The sequence below is a fragment of the Aedes aegypti genome, chromosome 2, assembly GCF_002204515.2.
Source record: "Aedes aegypti strain LVP_AGWG chromosome 2, AaegL5.0 Primary Assembly, whole genome shotgun sequence".
NCBI lineage: Eukaryota > Metazoa > Arthropoda > Insecta > Diptera > Culicidae > Aedes > Aedes aegypti.
Window position 1 is genome coordinate 174,480,105 of NC_035108.1, and position 12,199 is coordinate 174,492,303.

The following is a 12,199-nucleotide window of genomic DNA, read 5'->3' on the forward strand; positions in this document are numbered from 1 at the left end:
GTTCATCCAGTTCATTAAGTGTTACAAATCTGCATGGGGTTCCAACAAACTTGGTGAGATTATTCTAATTTATATTGTATTTATTTATCTTTTTATATCATATATAACTGGGTTGGGAGGGACCACCAGGGCACCCGAATGAAGCGATTTGGACAGGGAGCTTGGGACTGCCTCCTCCCTGTTGTTAACATTTCGTGGATTGAGGGCGGGCTCTTCGACCCCATCTATTGGGAGTATTCTGTCAATCGAGGGCTTGATTGTTCGTGAAAACTTTCTTCTGGAAGGAGATTCTTTTCCCCTGCCGCGGGTTTCGTGCAAGTGTCTCTGCTTGCGGGTCCGCACATCCGTTTTTGGCCCTTCATACAGGAGACTGACTGCTCACGACAACAGCACAATCTTGATCAAATCGCTTTTCAGATTATTCCAGTGCTATAGGCAGATGCCTTGCTACAATAGATGGTAGAACCAAATCATCAAAATCATCATGAAAGCTAAATCGATATAATTAATTTTGAGTAAAGTAAACTTAAAATCTAGGCAAAAAGATTTCTCCATGTACTAACTAGAGAAATTAATTGCACTTCTCAGCATTACACGAGAGGGACACTCTGACCACCAATATGGTGCACGTCACTGACTGGCGAAGGAGAATTTTCCTCTCCGCCTTTGGTTCGTCCGGAGCTATCTTCTACCACCATCGCACCGCTTCGCGACACCCAGTGAGGTTTTCCCTCTAGAGAGGCTGCCGTGTCGGTCGGTCGGTTGGAGCGTTCATCGGATCCAAAACAAAATACGTACCGTTTACTACACTGTTCCGAAACGTGCTTCAGTCGGTATTCAGTCGTGGTCGTTGTCGGATGAAATATCGGAATTTTTCCGCAAGTGGAAAATCGCAAAAATTGTTAGCAAGCGCTGTTTTAAGATAGAAGGTTGGAGATTTTTTTATTTGGTTCTGTCATTGGCTCCTCAGGTGGAACAGCTGAGCAGGGCACATAGAACATCACATATCATCAGTGCTGTGGTGGATAGCGATCTGTGTGCGTGTGACCGGTCCTCCGGGAAACTTCCACCTGTTCCGTTGCTCATGTTATAGGATAAATTGGGGCGTCAATCACTGAACTATGTGCTATGGTTTTGTAAACCTTTGATTGGCAAAACTAGAATGAATGTAATTGGAAAAGTTTATTAATTTCTATGCTTCGGACGAAGGCGAGAAAATCATTTAAGGATGTATATAATCCTGGAGAGCTTTATGTAGCAAATTGTGTGCAGTTCAGTTGAGAAGAGATATTTCGGAGAACAAAGTTTCCGATATCATCGTCAATTACTGTGAATTTTCGTACAAAAAAGGTGTCGTGGGAAAATGAAGTGCTGTTCGACGTCGAAATTGTGATATTTATGGCCGTAATTCCACTCAGTGTAGTTCATTATTTTGGCTTATCACGAGCGAATGCAACAAGATTATTGACAACGAGTTAAACAATGAATCCATACATGTATTAGAATACGGTAACATGAAAATGCTACCAGTACAATAAATGGAGTTTGATGAAAAGATAACACATTACCCCTCACAGCTACCCCAGTGCGGAAAAGCTGACAATAGAGTCATGTCGACGTAATTGTCATTGGAGTGAGTTGTTTGTCCATCAAATGATACCGACAACAATCACAAATTGGCAGATGAATCCAGCCTAACTACAAAAGCCCCTTTGGGAACAAACCAGCTGACTTCCGCTGGCATCAAGAACTTCGCGATTGTGGTAGTGATCCTTATTGCCACACACAAAAGAAAATATATTGAAAGAAAACCGTTTAAACAGCCTCAAGGAAATTGAAAATAATTGAATGCCCGACTTTTTCCTTTGACCTTAGACAAATCGTGGCCGTTGTCATCCCCTTCGTGCAGCAGGTTACAGTTAATGTTTCCAAGCAGAAGAAGACTTCAGTGAAAAACAACCCTCTGGCTCCGATGAACCGTGGGGCCCGACGCACGAAAAACCAGCAGTGCATGATAATATTAAGAATGGTACGCTGGCAACCTGTACAAAGTTATAAGTTTTCGTGAGCTGTGTAAGGAATCCATTTAAGGGCTGGTTGGTGGCAGAGATTTCCCGTACCGTCGTCGTCTACCATAAAACAAAAGAAAAGTGAACCCGTTCGCTGGAGGGTGGGAAATTGGTGGCGGGCTTTTGAATTCTTCGCTGAGTTTCAAAGGGATAGGTGGAGTAAATCGAGGAGCAGGAAGTACCAGGAGACGAAACAGTAACCTTTGCGTGAGTACCAAATTTATGAGTTTTAGTGCTGATGAGAATCTTGTTGTTGTTGTTGGCTTCAACAGATGAGAATATTTGATTGGGGACCTTGCTGTACTTGGGAATTTCATCTTACAAGGGTGGTGACGAGGGGATCTGCTGATGAAAAAGTTTGTACAACAACTTAATAAAATATATAATTAGAAACAATATTGATTTCTTGAAAGGATTGACCATTACTAGGATTGACGATTCGAAAAATTCTGAAAGCATTTTTTTTAAACGCTAGGAAATGATGAGTGACGTTATTTTTGATTGTTTGGAAACAACTATTTTGAACATATTTAAGTGTTCTTGTTCTTGTAGCTACGCCTTTGTCACCTGTGGGTATTTATTTAATTATCATTTTTAGTTACAACTTCAAATATAGTTTCAATGATTATTCGGAAAATACTTCAACTTTTTCCTTATGGTATCTAGAACAATTCTTCTTCTTCCTGGCGTTACGTCCCAACTGGGACAAAGCCTGCTTCTCAGATTAGTGTTCTTATGAGCACTTCCACAGTTTTTAACTGAGAGCTTTCTTTGCCGATTGACCATTTTTGCATGTGTATATCGTGTGGCAGGTACGAAGATACTCTATGCCCTGGGAATCGAGAAAATTTCCTTTACGAAAAGATCCTCGACCGGCGGGATTCGAACCCACGACCCTCAGCATGGTCATGCTGAATAGCTGCGCGTTTACCGCAACGGCTATCTGGGCCCAATTACGTAAGATATATTTTAATTGACTTGTAACTGTTATTTGGGATTTTTTTATGACTTTCTCTAAGATTTCCTCCAAAGATATTACTCCTTATAAAAATATTTAAACTTTTTTGACAGAATGTGCAATTTGTAACTTATGAAAAAAATCTTCAGATCTCATAGGGGCCTTCCTTAGTCGAGTGGTAAGACTCTGCGGATACAAAGCAAAGCCATGCTTAAGGCGTCTGGATTCGATTCCCGGTCGGTCCAGGATCTTTTAGTAATGGAAATTTCCTTGACTTCCCTGGCCAAAGAGTATCATCATACCGGCCACTCGATATACGAATCCATATATTACTTTTATTTTGCTTCCAAAATTCTTTGAAAGTTTTTGGAAGATTCAACCAAGAACCACACCATCTACCACAATTAAGACAACACACACGAGCTGTGAACAGCATTTATAGTGATGGATAATCCGCAGAGGCGCGTGATTGGGTGGTGGCCGATCAATGAGAGAATGTGCAAATTGAGGATCAAAGGCCGGTTCTTCGACTTCAGCATAATAAAGGCGCAGTACAACAACTGCCCATGCTACGATGGCAAAATCATCATAGAAGATCTAGGTTGGCCAGGATGAGGAGTTCAGACCAACTAATGGTAAGATTAGCGCTCATCGGATGACGTACGAAAACGGCCTTCGACTGATTGATTTTGCCGCCTTCAAGAAAATGGCCATTCGTAGCACCTGGAGATCACCACAGCAGACATAATTATAAATCGACCACGTTCTGATTGATTGACGACACTTTTTCGACATTATCGTCGTCAGGACATTATGGTGCAAACATCGACTCTGATGGTTAAACTGCGCCCAAACCCCTCCGACTGTGATAACGTGCGGTATTGATGGCCGTCCTGGTATGACCTACAGCGATATAAGCAACCGGATGTCGCAACTGCATACGAGCAGCACCTTCAGTCTTAACTACCGGACGAGGATGGGCTGAATGAAGCCCCTCCTGAGGACTACTGGAGTATAGCAGCCGTACACAATGCAGCTGAGAGATATCGGGTACATGGGACGGAGTCGACAGTATGATTGGTTCGACGAGGAATGTAGGCAGACTCTGGAGGAGAAGAATGCAGCGCAGGCGTCATGCTGCAGCAAAAGACCCGGTAGAACGTAGAACCTTACGGGTGGAAACGGCACAAGCAGATGAAAAAACGACGCATGAAGGAGACAGAGTGCGAGGAGATGGAACAGCTGTGCCAGTCTAAAAAATAACAGAAGTTCTATCAGAAACTCGACGAATCTTGCAACAACTTGTAATGTAATTTTGAGGACTACTTCACTATTAGTTGTAGTTTTATGAGTATTGTGAAAGTATACATTCGGAATATTGTTGAAAATGTTATTCCAGAACATCTCTGGGTCAGGTAGGGTAAAAATCACATAAACTTTGCTTTTTTCCATTTGAAAACGAAATGGTTTCATACAAAAAGTGTACGGAGCAGTTATTTGTAATAAGTTACGATGAAGAAATATATAATTAACCTAGAACAATGCTAAGACCTCCAGAACATTATGGAGTTTTTACCATAATCTACACAGGTTCATACATTATTTTATGCGAGTGATGTCTACGTTTAGTGCTCTACAGGTTTCATTAAGCCTTAACAGACGTGTCCACAAATTTTGACAAGATATTGGATATTGGAAACCATCCAAATCGTTCTACGAATTTCAAAGTAGGACTGTTATGCCAAGAAATACGGGGTTTTGAGTGAATTTCTACGCTTAACATTCCCACTCATAGTAGTGATCTATTATGTCCTAAGCGTACTGATGACCGTTCTTACGTATACACTATAACCTCATTTTATGAACTAGATCGGGGGTGCGTAAATTGAGTTGGTGCTTAAATTGAATCAGTGCATAAAACGAGGGAGCTCAGTTCGTAAAACGAGGTTTTGCCGTTTGGAGTCTACTTGTATGAAATTAATTTATATTATTGTGTGTGCAAGTTAAGGTCTTCCAAGAACTCTTTGGAGTTTGGGCATATTCTACATGAGTTAACGGAGATCAATTTATCATTTCTATGTAGAAGAACTGGACCCTAGAAGATTGTTACATTTTTAAGAAGCGTTTGTATTGTCAGATCCAAGTTTTGGTAACTAAGGGAGTACAACAGGGTTTCTAGTTCATCCAAAAACTTCCTGGAATATATACCTGCAATGTAATGGCATATTTAGCGATCCTTTGATGTTTTTTTTGATATGGCACAGGCCCTTATCTATTCATAGTAGAAAAATGAGTTTTAGTGTATATGTTACCAAATATAGAGGATATATGTATATCCTCAACACTATGTTGAGGCACTTAATGAAGGCTCAAGTGATATAAGCCAAACGCAGCCACATTTGGAGAAGTGAGGGAAAAATATTTTATACTTTGGGACTCAAAGCAAAATTTTCTGTGTGTGAGTTAATGAGAAAATGTATGAGTTAGTGAAGGAAAGAAGAGATGAGTAAGTTAGAGAGTTAGTCAGCTAACTAAGGGTCAGCTAGGTTTCAGAACCGCCAATTTAGTAGCCATCAAGCTCTGCAGATGTCTCTAGAGGCTCAATGTTGACAAGAAGTGAGAAACAGCACCAGTTGATTCAGTAGGTATTGTAAATCTTGTCATCACAGAATAATTTTAAATTCATAGTACAACCAATACGCTCATAAAATGGTTCACAAAGAAATTTTATGGTCAAGTATGGATATATTAAAAACATCTTGTTTGAATAATACAGCTTGTTTATACCGTAATTGATGCCTATTACCTCTGTGTGTTTTGATGACCCTAAGATTAACAATAGTTATAGTAGTGCACATCCCAAGCCATATGATGAATTATGGGTAGAAATAAGAATGTTTCACGAGAATTGGGTGCGTAAAGACTGTAGTTGAATTTGTAGATCATAAGGACTTGAATTCCAAGACGATTTGGATGACTTCCAATATCTAATATCTTGTCGAAATTTGTGGACACGTCTGATAAGGCTTAATGAGTGCTGTGAAGCACTAAATGTAGAAATCACTCGCTTAAAATAATGTATGCACCTGTGTAGATAATAGCCAAAATTTCAGAACTTTCCGGAGGTCTCAGCATTGTTCTAGGATAATTATAAAATTATTAATCCACTGACTAGTGCATCGTTACTTATTACAAATAACTGCTCCGTACACTTCGTATATGAAAACATTTCGTTTCGTTGAGTTCTAAAAGGAAGTTATGTGGTTTTTACCCTACCTGACCCAGAGATAGTCTGGAATAACTTTGTCAGCAATACCTCGCACTTTGTCAGCGATTGACTTTTTCTAAATTTCTACATACAGCCTCAGAGGTACTTCAGGGGTCTACACAGGGTCAAATATTATTTTCATTATATATCAACGATCTTCCCTCCATCTTGGAGCACTGCCATGTTCACATTTTTGCTGATGATGTACAGGTATACATAGAACAATCTGAAGCTTCCGTTTGCAAACTCAATGACGACCTAGATTCCATATTCAAATGGGCAACTAAAAATAAACTTTCATTGAACACTAATAAATCACATGCTATGTTTAAAAGTACCAGTAATCAAAGACATATAAAACCTGATGTAACACTCAACAAATTTTTTTTTTTACTTATCTCGTTTATTTGGCAGGCTCAGGCGCCGTAGGGCATAACAGAGCCGAAATCTTTTCTTTTTTTTACATTATTTACATTTTGAAATTTGAACTTATTTTAAAAACTATGTTAGTTTGCGGAAGTTTAAAGGTTAGTGGATACATTTGAAACAGGGAAGGAAAGGATTTTTTAGAATTTCTTAAGCTACTTAGACTACTAAGCTGATGAAGCTTGAAGGGACAGGATGTCCAGATCTGTAATGAAACTAAACAGAAACGGTTTGTGGGAGACACGACGAGAAGAGGACAATTTGAATGGGAAAAAGAAAGACAGGGAACGAACACAATCACACCCGGATATTGGTACGCTTCAAAAACAGATGGATTAAATTCATATATTCTAAATCAAGGCCCGCCAACACTTCCCTGACAGGTTTCTGCTGTTTTCCTCGGATCCGGAGAGTTTCAGTCAGCTCAGATCTGACGCCACGATGCTCAACGCATCCCCACACAACATGTTCGATATCCTGGTAAGCCACGCCGCAAACACAGAGATTGCTTTCTGAGAGCCCAATACGGTGGGTATGCGCGCTTAACGAATAGTGATTGGACATAAGCCGACACATGACACGAATGAAATCACGGCTCATGCCCAACCCCTTAAACCATGGCTTTTTCGACACCTGTGGAAATATGGAATGCAGCCATCTACCCATTTCTCCGTCTCTCCATTTCTGTTGCCAGCTGATCAAGGTCTCCCGACGGGCCAATGCAAAAAATTCTTCGAAGGCGATTTGACGCTCGTAAACATCGCCTTCTTTAGCGCCTACCTTAGCCAGAGAGTCCGCTTTCTCATTGCCAGGAATGGAGCAATGCGAAGGGACCCAAGTTAGGGTAATAGTGTAAGAGCGAATTGACAAAGCACTCAATGCCTGGCGTATTCTATTCAGGAAGTACGCTGAGTGCTTCACCGGCTTCATTGACCGAACAGCCTCCAGAGAACTTAAACTGTCGGAAAAAATGAAGAAGTGCTCGGGTGGGAGAGAACTGATGTACTCTAAGGTGTAATGTATAGCTGCTAGTTCAGCAACATATACAGAACATGGTTTTTGAAGCATGAAGGAGGCGCTATGAGAAACGTTGTAAACACCGAAACCAGTGATATCATCCATTTTTGACCCATCAGTGAAGAACTGTCGGCTCTCGCTGACATGCCCGAATTTACTTGCAAACATGGGAGGGATAAACTTTGAACGAAAGTGATCTGGTTTACCATGGATATCTTGCTTCATGGACAAATCAAATACTACAGAGGAACAGTCGAATTCTAGGAAGTTATCACGATTGGTGTTAACCGAAGATGGGCTAACCTCCAGCGTCATGTACCAGTAGTACACACTCATGAAACGAGTTTGAGGGTTATGTTCAAGCAGCTTTTCGTAGTTTTCAATAACCAATGGATTGAGAACCTCACAACGGATGAGGAACCTGAGTGTTAACTCCGCGAAACGATCTGTCAGGGGCTGTACTCCTGCAAGTACCTCTAAACTCATTGTGTGAGTCGAGTTCATGCAGCCTAGCGCGATGCGAAGACAGCGGTACTGAATCCGCTGTATCTTCAGCATATGTGTTTTCGCCGCGGATTGAAAGCAAAAGCTACCGTACTCTAAGACCGACAAGATGGTTGTTTGGTACAGCTTGATCAGATCTTCCGGATGGGCTCCCCACCATGTTCCGGTTATAGTTCGCATGAAGTTGATTCGTTTTTGGCATTTCTGTGTCAGATACACAATGTGTTTCCCCCAGGTGCATTTGGCGTCGAACCAGACCCCGAGATATTTAGAAGACAAGCTATGAGTGATTGTCTTACCCATGAGTGTAAGCGGAAACTTGGCAGGTTTGTGTTTCTTTGAAAAGACAACCATCTCAGTTTTCTCCGCAGAGAATTCGATACCCAGCTTTAAGGCCCAAGTAGACAAATTGTCCAGAGTATCTTGTAAGGGTCCTTGTAGTTCGGCTGCTGTTGGTCCTGTGACAGAAACAACACAGTCGTCTGCAAGCTGTCTTAACGAGCAATTTTCCATGAGACAGTCATCAATGTCTCTCACATAAAAATTATAAAGAAGGGGACTCAGACATGATCCCTGGGGGAGACCCATGTAGCTAATTCGTGAAACTGACAAGTTGCCATGAGTAAAACTCATATGCTTCTCGGACAACAAATTGTACAAAAAATTGTTCAAAACTGATGAAAGGCCACTTGCGTGGAGTTTGTCTGAAAGGACATCAACACAAACTGAGTCAAAAGCACCCTTAATATCCAAAAACACTGAACCCATCTGTTCCTTTTGGGCAAAGGCAAGTTGAATTTCTGAAGAAAGCAGCGCAAGACAGTCGTTCGTTCCTTTGGCTCTACGAAAACCAAACTGTGTATCTGACAGCATGCCATTCGATTCAACCCATTTATCCAGCCGAAAGAGAATCATCTTCTCTAACAACTTGCGAATACACGACAACATCGCAATTGGGCGGTACGAATTATAGTTCGACGCGGGTTTCCCGGGTTTTTGGATGGCTATTACTCTCACCTGCCTCCAGTCATCCGGAACAATGTTACACTCCAGAAAGTGATTAAACAAGTTTAATAGGCGCATCTTTGCGACGTCAGGGAGGCCCTTAAGCAAATTGAACTTGATTCGATCCATTCCTGGAGCGGAATTGTTACATGAAAGGAGAGCAAGTGAGAATTCAACCATCGAAAAAGGTCTATCCATGGCGTCCCTATCCACCGGAATATCTCGTCGCACGCGATCAACAGGAATGGAATCCGGACAAACTTTCTTAGCAAAATCGATAATCCACCGAGGAGAGCTCTCTCGATCTTCATTAACCGACGATGTATTACGCATTCTTCTTCCGACGGTCCAAAGCGTTCTCAACGAGGTCTCACGTGATAATCCTTCCACAAAATGACGCCAATAACCGCTTTTCTTTGCTTTGACCAAGCTTTTAAACTTGCGTTCAAGGGAAGAATAGCGCTCATAGTTGTCAATTGAACCACGTTTCCGGAAGTCTTTAAACGCGGCGGATTTCTCGCGATAGAGTGCCTTACACTCTTCATCCCACCACGGATTGGAAGGCTTCTTGCGAACCGACGGACCAGGCACAGGACGGCGTTGGGCTTGAAGAGCGCTGTTGAGAATCAACTCGGATAAAAAGCGATACTCTTCCAACGGAGGAAGTACTTCTACCGCTTGTTCTCCATCAATGATCGTTTCCGCGTACTTTCCCCAGTCTATGTGCTTTGTGAGGTCGTAGGCGAGATCGATGGATGAAGACTGGTGTGTTCCATTGGAAATTGAAACTACGATCGGCAAGTGATCGCTACCATGAGGATCCTGGATTACCCTCCATGAACAATCCAGCGATAACGAGCTTGAACATATTGAGAGGTCTAAACGGCTATCCCTAGGACTTCCATCTTGAGCTGGAGGTGCCACTCGTGTAACTTCCCCAGTGTTGAGAATTGTCATATTGAAGTCGTCGCAGAGGTCATATATCAACGTTGATCGGTGGTCGTCATACAGTTCCCCCCAGCCTGTTCCGTGGGAGTTGAAATCCCCAATGAACAACCGTGGTTCAGGCATAACAGAGCAGATGTGAGAGAGATCTCTGCGAGATATCGCCGATCTCGGAGGAAGATATATGGAGGCGACACTGAGGCTTTTGCCTCGGATAGTCACCTGACATGCAACGACTTCAATGCCTGACATCGGCGGCAGATCGACTCTGTAGAACGAGTGATGCTTTTTGATCCCCAAAAGCACTCCTCCATATGAGTCGGATCGATCCAGGCGAATAATATTAAAATCATGGAAAGGAAGGGTCACATCAGGTGTTAGCCATGTTTCTGATAACGCAAAAACATCGCACTGTAAATTACTAACTAAAAATTTAAAACTATCTAATTTAGGCATTATACTACGACAGTTCCAGTGTAGAACAGAAATCATATCTTCGACCTCTGTGGATAATTTATCCATCAAAAGATATGATCGTTGCAAGGAGGGGCATTCTAGAAGCCAGTTGCTTCAAAAGAGGAGTCACACATGGAAGCAATCCTTTGACAATGTTCTTCACTGGGTCAGAAGCATTGAAGAAATTAAGGATGATATCTACAATGCCAGAAAGCGTAAACATTGGAACGCCCTGAGGTTGCCCTAGGGGCTCCGAATGCGAACTTTCTTTTGGCTGAGCAGTTTGAAATTTTGGAATATTTGGGATTTCAGATTTTCCCGGTAGTGGCGGAAAGTCTCTTTCCTCTTGGAGTTTGAATCCAGGAGGTGAAAGCTTTGAGACTTTCGCGACAGGCTTAGTATTTTTCATGGCTGGTGGGTCATCACTGCTAGACAGATTCCGAGGCTTTTTTGTGGGTCTCTGGAGTCTCACACGCTTCCTCGATGAACCCTTGAAAACGAAGGAAATTCCTTCACCAACCTCAGAGTCGGAGCCCTGATCATCAAGAGACAGAGAAGAGTAGATATTTTGGGATTCAGCAGACGGAGCAGCCTTTTTCAACATCTCGGCAAAACTACGCCGAGAGCGCTGCTCTAATGATCGTCGCTGATGTTGCTGCCGGCGTACGTACGTCGGGCAGTTTTCGAGGGCATGTGGTGGACTTTCGTTGCAATAAACGCATTTTGGCGGTATACTACATGCACCATCCACATGTCTCTCCCCGCAAGAAGCACAGCGAGGTTTATTGCAGCAATACTGGGCAGTATGGCCCAGCTGCTTGCAATTTGTGCAATTCATTACCTTCGGTACGTACAGCCGCACAGGTAAACGAAGTTTGCCGATTACAAGAAAATTCGGCAAAGCAGATCCGGAAAAGGTCACACAGATGGATTCAGAATGTGAATAGATCTTCTTTTCTCCCACCAGGGATACGGAATGCAATTGCTTGCATTCCAGTATGGGGACAGATGGGAGAGAAGGGTTTTTGAAGCGACCACAACCCTGCATCAATTCTTCGCAGGTCATACTGCCTTCGGTGACCACTCCCGCAATCTCAACCCGATGGCTTGGCAGATAAGTTTGGTACTCACGAGTAAAGAGCTCACAGGCCACAATCTCATTGGCCTGTTTACGGTCACTGACGGTGACGCGCAGCTTACCAGAACCCACTGTGTCAATGGCGACAACGGAAGAGAACCGCTTAGTCAGATCCTTACTGATCTGAATAGTGTTCAACCGTTTGCCTTTGGATCGAAAGAAAACAACAAAAGGCCCACCAGAGTCGAGCGGGTAGGCCTTGAGGCGAGGGGACGTCGGAGATGGTAAAATATTGGTGTCCATTTGAGACACATCAGATTGAGGGGACACACATGGATTGGGCATAGAGGTGTTTGTGTTTTGTTGGTTCAACACATTCGAAGACTCAGTGAGGGGATACGACGTTCCCCCGCCATCATCATCTACACCCATTGCGGTAGCTTAACACCGCAAAGGGCGCACGAATAACTCAA

General features: G+C 42.6%; 1 long non-coding RNA gene across 1 annotated transcript in view; it reads left to right on the top strand.

Moving 5' to 3' along the window:
* Window positions 1-770: 770 nt before the first annotated feature.
* LOC110676218 overlaps window positions 771-12,199 on the top strand; it is a 169,223-nt gene continuing 157,794 nt past the window's right edge. The window contains exon 1 of the long non-coding RNA XR_002500180.1: window positions 771-2,276. This is a non-coding gene — a long non-coding RNA (uncharacterized LOC110676218). The remainder of the gene's footprint in view (window positions 2,277-12,199) is intronic.